This window comes from Sus scrofa, chromosome 9 (genome assembly GCF_054392235.1).
Source record: "Sus scrofa isolate SSC_HxYL_T2T_F1_AM1 chromosome 9, Sscrofa_HxYL_maternal_Yorkshire_Landrace_v2.0, whole genome shotgun sequence".
Classification (NCBI taxonomy): domain Eukaryota; kingdom Metazoa; phylum Chordata; class Mammalia; order Artiodactyla; family Suidae; genus Sus; species Sus scrofa.
The window spans coordinates 33,009,360-33,020,622 of NC_139391.1; the positions used below are offsets into that span (position 1 = coordinate 33,009,360).

The window sequence follows — 11,263 nt, forward strand, 5'->3', positions numbered from 1 at the left end:
TCAACCCCCATGGCTGCTGACCTATTCAGAACTGTTACTAAGAATATCTGCTGCACCACCCCAGGCCTGGGGAGGCCTCATGAGCCATGGGGTGGGGAGAGAGCCTTGACCAGCAGCTGCACAGAGTAGCCAGGAGTGAGGTCAGCACAGTCATGACTGGGGACCCTGATCTATCAGGCTCACAGAGCAGACAAGGATGGACTAAGACAGGGTTCATCCAGGTTTCAAAATCAGAAAATAGAGAACTCTGGAGAAAAGAATGAGGCCCAGAAGTTTGGAAAAACTTGCTCAAAGCACACAGACGTGTTAGCCGGCACTGACAGTACCGCAGTCTGGGGCCTCCCTGAAAGCTAAGGGAGCTGGGACGTCTGATCCAGGTACTGAGAGTCAGAGATTGATTCCCAGAGGAAGTTCAGTGTGAGGTCACTCCAGGCCTGCCTCACGAAGGTGTGTTCAAAGGGAGTCTTGTGCCCATCATGTGCTTTGACTCAGCTACCAAGTTGGTCCTGCCACAGATGGAAACTGTCAGTTTTAAAGAGCCTGAGCTAGGGAGCTCCCATTGTGGCTCAGTGGGTTAAGGACACAAGGTTGTCTCTGTGAGGATGCAGGCCGATCCCTGGCCTTGCTCAGTGGGTTAAGGAGCTGGCACTGCTGCAGCGTAGCTCAAAGATGTGGCTGGGATCCGGTATTGCGCTGACTGTGGAATCAGCCTCCGCTGCAGCTCCAATTCGACCCCTGACTGGGGAACTTCCGTATGTCACAGGCGCAGCCATAAAAAGAAAAAAATTTAAAAATAAATAAAGAGCCTGAGCCAGTTAAGGCCAAGCAAGCACTCGTGAGGGTAAGAGGTCCCCCTGTGAAACCAGGCACTGGTTTTCACATCCAGCAGGAGGTACCTGTTTTCTGCCTGGCTTTGCAGTTCAGCAGCAGAGTCACTGTCCCCAAGATGGACTGAATAGGACTGGTTATCAGGGAGAAGGGTGCTGGCTTGTTTGAGAAACTTCCTTTGTTGGTGTAACTCTCCAAAATCCAATATAATCTTCAGGGTAGGAGTTGAGGTTTTGACTCCTGGTTAATATTGCCGATGCACTATAAATCAGATGGATTATATGTGCTAATTTAGGGACTGAGAACTATTCATAACACTGCTTTTGATGGGTAAATTCATTCTGGTTCCAATCAACTGGCAAAGAATGCTTAGAATATGTTCCAGCTATGGAAATTGAGTCTGTATGATATACATTATAATCCGAGATATTAATCAGAACTGATAAAGTAGGTATAAAATGGAAAATATTTTATTTTAAAATCCGTATTTGGCCTGACTACATCCATGTTCCTACCCTAAATGGTTTAACATATGGAACAAAATGGGAGGGGGTTGCTGATAAAATGCAGGTTTCTCACTGTTGGAGGAGTTGCAGATAAGAAAGGGGAGGAGACTAAAATGACCCCCGTGGAAATGGAGACATCAGTACAAATTCATGTTTAGTTAAATATAGACACAATTGACTTTGTATTAAAATACTTACAGATATGTATATGTACATGGTTAGTAAACACATATATTTTCCTTATTCTGTCAGCTCAGACCTATAAGCAACAGTAACAAATATTCTTACTCCTGTCATTTTTACACAGAGTAGCATAATACACACCATTCTGCACCTTGCTTTTTCACTTACTGCATCCTACATATCTTCCATATCATCACATAGGCTCACAATTTTTTTTTAATGGCTGCACAGAATTGTGTGTATATAACAATGCAACAGCTTCCTATTAGTGAACATGTATTATTTCCTATCTTTTGCCTTTTCAAATAATGCAGCAATAAATCCCCTGGTACATACATCATTTTGTACACACACACATATATCTATAGCATGGGGTTCTAGAAGTGACAATACTGAATTAAAGGGGACGTGCATTTGTAATTTAACGAGTACAGATTTTAGAGCATAGAGCTCGTTCCATTTTTATACTCCTGCCAGTAATTTACAAGACTGCCAGTTTTCTCACAGCCTTAGAGTTTGATGTCCTGGTTCTGGCATTTTGCCAATTTGGTAAGAAATGATACATCTGGAAGTTCCCGTCATGGCTCAGCGGAAACGAATCTGACTAGCATCCATGAGGATGCAAGTTCGATCCCTGGCCTTGCTCATTGGGTTAAGGATCCAGCGTAGTGTTGCTGTGAGCTGTGGTGTAGGTCACAGACACGTCTGGGATCCCGAGTGGCTGTTGCTGTGGTGTAGGCCAGCAGCTGTGGCGCCAATTCAACCCCGAGCCTGGGAACTTCCATATGCCGCAGGTGCAGCCCTAACAAGCAAAAAAGAAAAGGAAAAAAAAAGAAAGAAATGATACCTCTGTAGTTTTAATATGCATATCACTTATTATAAGTCAGACTGAGCATCTTTTATAAATTTAAGGCTCATTCGCATTTCTTTTAATTTTTCACTCAGGTCATTTCCCATTTACTATTTCCTATTACTGTTCAGTTGCTGGATTTTTTTTTTTTTCTCATGAATACAAAAGGGTTCTTTTTTTTCTTCTTTTTAGGGCCGCACCTGTGGCATATGGAAGTTCCCAGGTTAGGAGTTTAATCAGAACTGCAGCTGCCAGCCTACACCACAGCCACAGCCACGGCCACAGCAACGTGGGATCTGACCTGTATCTGGGACCTATGCCACAGCTTGTGGCAACACCAGATCTTTAACCCACTGAGCAAGTCCAGGGATTGAACCCACATTCTCAAGGAAACTATGGTGGGTTCTTAACCCACTGAGCCACAGTGGGAATGCCACAAAAGAGTTCTCTATAGGAGATTAGCCCTCTGTGACATAAGGCATAGAAACATTTCCCAGTTTGTCACTGGTCTTTTGACTTTGTTTAAGATATTATGTTGATATAGGAATATCTTTTTTTTTTTTTTTTTTTGTCTTTTCTAGGGCCATACCCTCAGCATATGGAGGTTCCCAGGCTAGGAGTCTGATTGGAGCTGTAAGCCACCGGCCTACGCCAAAGCCACAGTGACATGGGATCCAAGCTGCCTCTGCGACCTACACCATAGCTCACAGCAATGCTGAATCCTTAACCTTCTGAGTGAGGCCAAGGATTGAACCCGCAACCTCATGGTTCTTAGTCGGATTTGTTAACCACTGAGCCATGACAGGAACTCTGGGAATATATTTTTTATAGTATTTAACAAACATGTTAACCATTACTTAGGTAAAGCTGCTGCAGAGCACTAGACCCTTAGAAACATCATATGATGTCAGGCCCCTGTGTTTTTGTGGGGTTCACCTATCCTTCCGGGATGTGAAAGTGTCTTGCTAAGGCATCTAGGTCATCAGCCATTTCCTGCTTACCAGGTCCCATCACTTGTGAATCTAACAGTGATTCAAGACAAACTCATTCACCAAACCCAGAGATGTGGGTGTTCTCTTTTGTTTGTTATTATTATTACTATTATTATTATTATATAGATCAGGCAGGACCTGCATGGGCTGCCCTATAATTTGGCCATGGGGAACTCATAATTACCAGCTTCTGCCAGCTCCAGCAGTCCAAATTCTTCTGAAAATGATTCTGACCTTGCTGCCTATTCTTGTCATGACGCTCACTTTGCATCTGTCCATTAATGGCCTCTCCTGAGCCTCTGCCATATGCCTTGTGTCATGTTTTTTGTCCCACAGAAATCAGGGTGCTCATGTCAGTTAGGTATTTCCTGACACCCACTCTAGCAATATTTAGATATGCTGGTGCACCCCTTTCCAATATTTCCTAAGGTCTGGGTGGTTTCTCATAGATGTCTTGGTGAACAAAGTGTCTTCTAGCCCTTTGAAGGATATAGCTAGGAGATGAGTGAGAATTTCACCATTAATAATTTACTCTAAGAGTTCCCATCATGGCTCAGTGGTTAACAAATCTGACTAGAATCCATTAGGAGGCAGGTTTGATCCCTGGCCTCGCTCAGTGGGTTGAGGATCCAGTGTTGCCGTGAGCTGTGGTGTAGGTTGGAGATGTGGCTGGGATCCTGTGTTGCTGTGGATCTAGCTCTGATTTGACCCCTAGCCTGGGAACCTCCATATGCCTCGAGTGCAGCCCTAAAAACAACAAAAATAATAATAATAATTTACTCCAGAGTTCCCAACATGGCTCAGAGGAAACAAATCTGACTAGCATCCATGAGGACGCAGGTAAGGCCCTAAAAAGACCCACACACAAAAAAAAAGTTTACTCCAACATTCCTATCTCCCTAAGTCTTTGAATTATTCTTTTCACGTTACACCAAGGAATTTCCAGCTTCTCAACTTCAATTAGCATGGGTAAGCTAGGGCAGACCACAAAAGTGAGCCCATGTGTGTACACCGATGAGAATGACAACAGACTTGGCTAAGACTTCCCCAGCTTAGGTTTGCAGTTGCTGCAAAATACACACAAATGATTGCTGTTACACATTGGTGTGAGCAGTCAAAACCTAAGGATCCCCATTGTTCATCACAGAGATACATCAGGCCTCACAGAATAATGAATTCCTCAGGTCAATAGAGTTTAGAACATGGCTGGCTGTCTTTCATATCAATTTAAGCTGGAAATGGGAGTTTCCCATCATGGCTCAGTAGTTAATTAACCTGACTAGTCTCCATGAGGACTCGGGTTTGATCCCTGGCCCCATTCAGTGTGTTAAGGATCTGGTGTTGCTGTGAGCTGTGGTGTAAGGTCACAGACATGGCTCAGATCCCGAGCTGCTGTGACTGTGGTGTAGGCCAGCAGCTACAACTCCAATTCCACCCCTAGCCTGGGAACCTCCATATCTGCCATGGATGCAGCCCTAAAAAGACAAAAAACATAACAAAAAATTTAGACTGAAAGAAGGAAAGCCCTTGCCATCATTTAGGGGTCCCCTTATTTCCATAAAAGGAATTTCTTAGTCAACCACAAATATATAATCTGGTTCCTGCTGCTTTTATAGCTTTCTGCATCATCAAGCCTGTTTGAAAATTTGTCATAGCAGGTCTGGGCAACGATTTGCCTCCATTGGCTTCAGTGAGCCAGATTTTAATATAAAAATGGGCCATGCAATTAAATCGCCCCTAGCTGTTTGATCTAGCCCAGTGTTTTCAGAATCTGTGGTAATTTCTTCCACATTGATAATTTCAGTCTAATCTAAAATTTTTACCTTCTCTATTGGACCCAGCACCATCAGAAAACCACTTAGGTATTCCATCTTTTTTTTAATAATATAAATTAGCAAAACCATCTCCCTTCAATTTGACTTTGTAATTGGCCAGTCAGGGCAATGTGGGCTCTGATAATAGTTATATTTTGGCAAGCAATGCAGGGCAGAGGGCAAGTGAAGAAGTGACTTACTCTTCCAAGCAGGTTAAGCTGTAGGGTCTTCAAAGAATGCAAGATAGAGTCGTAAGAATGGAAGCAGGGCAACTTCCTCCAGCAAAGGAGGCTCAGAATATGCTAGAGATTCCAGACATGATATATTTCAATTGTGGGGAGGAGGGGCGGGGCAACACTTTCCCAGACAGAGTTCTAACTTTCACTTTTTTAGAACTGAGGAATCTGTGAATTCTCCTAATAGAGTTTGTCAATCGAAAGATCCAGCTTTGAGTTTGGTTTTATCTACCTTAGCCCAGTGGCTGCAAAAGACAAGACTTTTCTTTTTTTTTTTAAGTACCACCATAGAAAGTTTTTTGTTTCCAGCTGGTCCTTAGCCAGGAATTTAGGACTCTGAGCTGGACGTTCTCTTTCTTGAGGCTGTCCAGCAGCAACTACCCACTTGTACAGATCTTTAGTCCCTCATTGCTTTCATATTGATCTCTGTCAGCCGCCACTTGTTTCTCCAGGGAATTGCCTTTAATGAGCACTTCAGATGCTCTTCTGGTTGACAGTCTTGCCAGTGTGTGGCATGGGCTCCCAGAGATCTGTCCTTGAATACTAAATGGATTTTTTTTTTGCTGTCACTGCCGAGTGTTCAAATGATGAATCACAGATTCTGATTGTTTCCTGAGAGGCTGTTGCCTGCAGTTGCTCCTGTCATTGGTTTCTATATGAATCAAAGTCTTGTTATAAGCAATAGAAACCAACTCAAACTATTTCGAGCGGAGAGCAGATTTATTTTTTTAAAAAATACATGGAGTAGATAAAAGACTCTGCAGAAGCCAGAAAATCGGGTTTAGAGATTGCAGATGAGCTGGAAACCATGCCTAAACTCATGCCATAGAAGGAGCCCACTGGCCACACACACTGCCACTTGCACCATTAACTTCAGTCTTGGACAAGGACAGAAAAAAAGTCTGTTCTTGCTGCCTCTGGGACATGGTTGCAGGAACCACCACTGTGGTCTCCTGTACCAGAATAGAAGCAGTGTGGTCTCTACTTTTTTGTATCACTAGTTTCCAAATGAAAGTCCTGAAGAGAGGCATCTACTTGGGAGGACTTTGGTCACATGTCTCCTCTCTAGATGGAAGACTTACTGGCAAATAGTACATTCAGCTTCCATATTGGAAGTGGAGGTTTGCAAATATAGGAACTGGTGCTTGAATGCTGAGGAGCCAAAAGGAATGACAAATGACCAGTTCAGCTTCTAAGATCAACTGACATTTACAAAAAGAAGAAATTTCTCTTTCAAACTCAACAGTAAAAAGGGCCTTCAAGTTCTCCATTTTATTTACTGGTTTAGAGTATATTTTTGCTCATCTTTCCTTATTTGCACTCAGTAGGACAGCTTTTTATTTTTTATTTTTTTACTTTTTATTTTTTAGTAGGACAGTTTTGTTTTTTTTTAAATCAAATGGCTATATTTTGCTGTGAGCCACAAGGGAAGTCCAAATAGCTGTATTTTGTCTCTGTACTTTATTGATATACTGCACCTATGCCATCTTCAAGTATTAGATTTTATACAGATTAATTCCAATTTTTATTTCTTACATGTTAACATGTTTGAAAAATAGTGGAGTCATAAAATAAAATAGAAGCGCAGTCTTTTTTTTTTTTTCGGCCACACCTGCAGTATGCGGAAGTTCCCAGGCCAGGTATCAAATCTGAGCCACAGTGGTGACAATGCAGGATCTTTAACCTGCTGCACCACACAGGAACTCCAGAAACACGCTCTTTAAAAAAAAAAAAATTTTTTTTTTTAAGCCTTCCCGAGTTTGCTTTATTGTAAGTAGAACTGATGATGGTCCCACCCCTACACAGGAAATAGGATTTAGTGAGTGGCAGCCACAGCCACACAGTGAGTCCTTAAGTGGCGGTCCATTTCTAACCCTGAGCCTCTAGACAGCACACTAATCCTGGCAACATGAGAGAGCACGCAGATCAAAGCCCATTTGGAGAGAGAAAGAAAATAATCCCAAACTGCTCCTTTGTTGTCACATTAGGCCATTAATATACATCATGTCTGTTTAATTTAAAACTCCTGCCTAGTGCCAGTACGACTTAATTGCACACCTCCTGAAGACCCGGCATTAAGTTACTGTGTACTTGGATGGGAAACATGATTTGTGCCATAGTTAATGATGAGGTTTGGAGTCAAGTCCATGGTCATGCATCCTCTGTACTCTCTTCTGGCCTGACTACATGTCCCTCATAAATAACATCTTCAGTGGATGAGAGGACCATAAATCTGTCCAAAGAGGAGTCTCTCCACTCTGTCCTGCTTTCTTCCTGGACACTGCCTTTTGATTCTCTAAAGTATAATGAGAAGTCTGTTAAGTAAGTATCTTTCTTTTCTCTCCCAGTGGGCTGCTCATTTCCTTCCTATCCTTCTTCTGTCTTATGTTGGGGAGAGTGGGATCAGTTGTTAGGTTTTTAACAGTATCTTTAGAATATATCCATCATTCAGACTATCATCTCTATTCCTATTCTAAGTAATTTTACAGCATGGTCCTATTTTTTTTATTATAGAAAGTTTCTCTTAGTCTTATCAAGCTTTGTACAAAAACTGGAGGAGTAGTTGAAATAATTGAAAAAGATTAAAGAAAATACAAGGGCTTAAAAATTATATTAAATGGCATCATGAACTATATTTACCTCTAGCCAACTCAGGAAATGCAGAAATGGCATATCAAATTTTAGCAGAAAAAAACCTCATGCTTTCACCTCTTGTCCTTATAGAACAGCAGAAGAAGCAGCTGGAAGTTCATAGAAAGAAGCTGGGAGGAGAAACCAGAGGTGCTGTAGAGAGATTAGAGTTATGTGAACAGCTCTGAGTCAGGGGTAAGGATGCTGAATAAGAAAAGCTAGTGTGCATATGTGGGAATTGGTGCCCTCAGGAAAGGGACATCCAATATGAGATAACCAGCCTGGTCTGAAACCATGAGCCTCATGCACAATACTTAGGCATTTACAGACAGTTGGAAAAAAGAAAGAAAGAGAAAAAGAAAAAGAGAAGAAAGAAAAGAGAGAGGGAGAGAGAAAGAAAGGAAGGAGAGTTCATAATAGTTTGGCACTATTCTCTTAGTCCTCAAAGTCCTACGAGCTTTAGATGAGCTCCTTTTGTTGTTAGCATACCTAGGAGATGGAGAAAGGGAGAATGATAAAGACCAAAACACAGCCAATATCAAGGCTGGCTAGCTTTTCTCGAAGTCATTTAGTGAGCTCTGACTGAGATCAACATATTAGGTTAGAGCATCTTAAATTCTCCCAATCTCAAGGAAAAGGAAAGTGAACACATATCCTCAGGCAATTGGAGAGATGATGCCAGCACTGCGAGCAAAATTTTCTTTAAAATGTCCTGTTTTATCTTAAAACAAACAAACAAAACCTGTACAAATATTACATTCTCTTCATAATGTAGTTTGTTTAATGTAAGACATTTTAGGTTAAAGGGCACTTAGCAAAATGAACATTCCTGGAAATGGTGCCCCATTAGTCTGTGATTTGCAAAGTCCATAGCCCATTGCCAAGGGTATCTGAGAGGACTGTGCTAGCCATTTGAGAAGCCAAAGAAGAACAATTAGTTCAATTCCAAATGTTGTATCTGAAAATATTGTGACTTTCAGTTAAGTGTATTCAGCCATTTAGCCAAATATTTTAATAACCTGTAGAAACCCAGGGAATATAATTTTAAACTTTGGCCCGCTCTGCTCTCAGTTGAGCAAACTGAGCTTTGCATGACTCCTTTCCGGCAGGAGATGCTTAGTTTAGTCAGAGACATTGCTCACTCTCAAAATGTGATCCAAATCTGGACTTAGTATTAAATGGCACCATGTGTTTCCTCTGGTTAAATAAGGTCAATAAATCATGTTCCTTTTGTTTCAGAAAACTGAGAACTTTGAGTTCGCTCACATTGAAATTTGAAGTTTGCTTCAAATTTAAGAAATCTGAAGGAGAAGTGGGGACTCTAATGCTGTGTTTGGCATGCCCACTCCTCTTACCTTCAGAATTCCAGGGTATTTGAGGTGTTACTATCAAGAAGCAAGTCTGCTTTCCTTATGGCCTAAAACATGTCTGAAAATGTGTTGAGAAATGCCAGATGGCATTGTTAAATAGGCATACAACCTTGCAGGAAAAGGGAACACACATTTGACTATCGAAATGAAAATTTAAAAGCACCTATAACTGAACAACTGTCAGAGATGAGGTTGAGCAGAAAGTCCTTCCTTTGAAAAATAAAAACTCATACTTAGGCAGCTATGATCACTAAAACTCTACCCCCAATATTAATATCTCTGTGGTACCCATTATTGATTCTGCATGGAAATAAGTGGAGAAAGGGGCGGGTTGCTAAAGATGACAAACACTTAATTGAATATAAATAAATTCTAAATAATTTAACAGTTCCAGAATTCCCAGGGTAATTTATATCTACATAAGCGTGGGTTAGAGGTGAGGAAGAAAGGCTGAGAGATGTGACAAGCAGTAATTTTCAGTTATTTGGCTCAAAACCTAGCCTGAGTGACTTCAGTGTATAAAAGATCTAATTAAGAAAATGCTAGCCACTTATTTCCGACGCCTCACACTTTATCTGGGTTTATCTTGCTGTCTGACCTGTTCTCTGGGGTCCACCACAGACCAAGGATCCTCACCATTGGAAAGCTTTCCTTCCTACTAAAGGGACTTATTCATTCCACAACCATCTTCTAAGTGCCAGGACAGTGCCCACAGAGAAACAACAGAAGGTCAGTGGTCTAAGGAGCTCCTAGCCTGGTGGGGGAGACATCAATAAATAGGTACATTTAAAATGGGAGTTCTGGGAGTTCCCGTTGTGGCGCAGTGGTTAGCGAATCCGACTAGGAACCATGAGGTTGCGGGTTCGGTCCCTGCCCTTGCTCAGTGGGTTAACGATCCGGCGTTGCCGTGAGCTGTGGTGTAGGTTGCAGACGCGGCTCGGATCCCGCGTTGCTGTGGCTCTGGCATAGGCCGGTGGCTACAGCTCCGATTCAACCCCTAGCCTGGGAACCTCCATATGCCGCGGGAGCGGCCCAAGAAATACCAACAACAACAACAACAGCAACAACAACAAAAAAAAAGACAAAAAAAAAAAATAATAAAATGGGGGTTCTCTTGGAGGTAGAATGTATGGTGCTGTGGGGCACAGAAGGCACCAAACCTAGCAGCAGGTGCCCCAAAAAGGCAAATGCAGGGCAGACCCAGAACCAGAGCCTCCTTCCGAAATGTCCCAGCGGAAGTCCTGGTGAGGCATCGAGTTGTAATCAGAAGAGAGGATATGTGTGACTTTGGCTACTGCCCCATGGTGGGCTTGCAACACACAGGGTGGGCTCTGGACACAGACAAGGCCAGTGTCAACTAATGGGAACAAACAAAGAGGGGTAGAGCATGGAGAGCTGTTTCCAGTTCAGGGAGAGGAAAACATTCTCCAAGGAAGCACCAGATTCCTGAAACGTGTCCAGCCTTTGTGGAAAAGATACGGTTCGGGCTGCAATTCAAGTCAACTTCTGAGGAGCTTCAAAAGCTCGGACTTGGCAATGCAACTCAAACGGCTCTTGCAAAGGCGTCCTATTCAACCGCCGCTTCTAAGGCAAAGTCATTGTTTACAGCCTGGCAGAGCTGGAATATTGTCGAAAAAACAAACTTGTCCTGACAGTTGGGTTTTATAACCACCCTTGGACTTAAGCTACAGGCGAATCTGAGGAGCTTCCAGAACGGCGGCCTGATGGCTTCTGCAGGCCCGACGGATGTCTCTGTGTGAGGCTGAGGACGATTTGCGAGGGACTCCTCGTCAGTGAACACCCTTCCCGTCTGCTACGCCCCTAGCCCACCTGGAACTGCAGTGTCGCTATTT

At 42.6% G+C, this 11,263-nt stretch overlaps 1 long non-coding RNA gene across 1 annotated transcript; it reads left to right on the forward strand.

The window, feature by feature from the left end:
* The first annotated feature begins 2,918 nt into the window (after window positions 1–2,918).
* LOC146399827 (uncharacterized) lies at window positions 2,919–8,418 on the forward strand. Its single transcript, XR_014816725.1, has 2 exons — window positions 2,919–3,134; window positions 3,917–8,418. It is a non-coding gene; the product is annotated as an uncharacterized LOC146399827 (long non-coding RNA).
* Window positions 8,419–11,263: the final 2,845 nt, after the last annotated feature.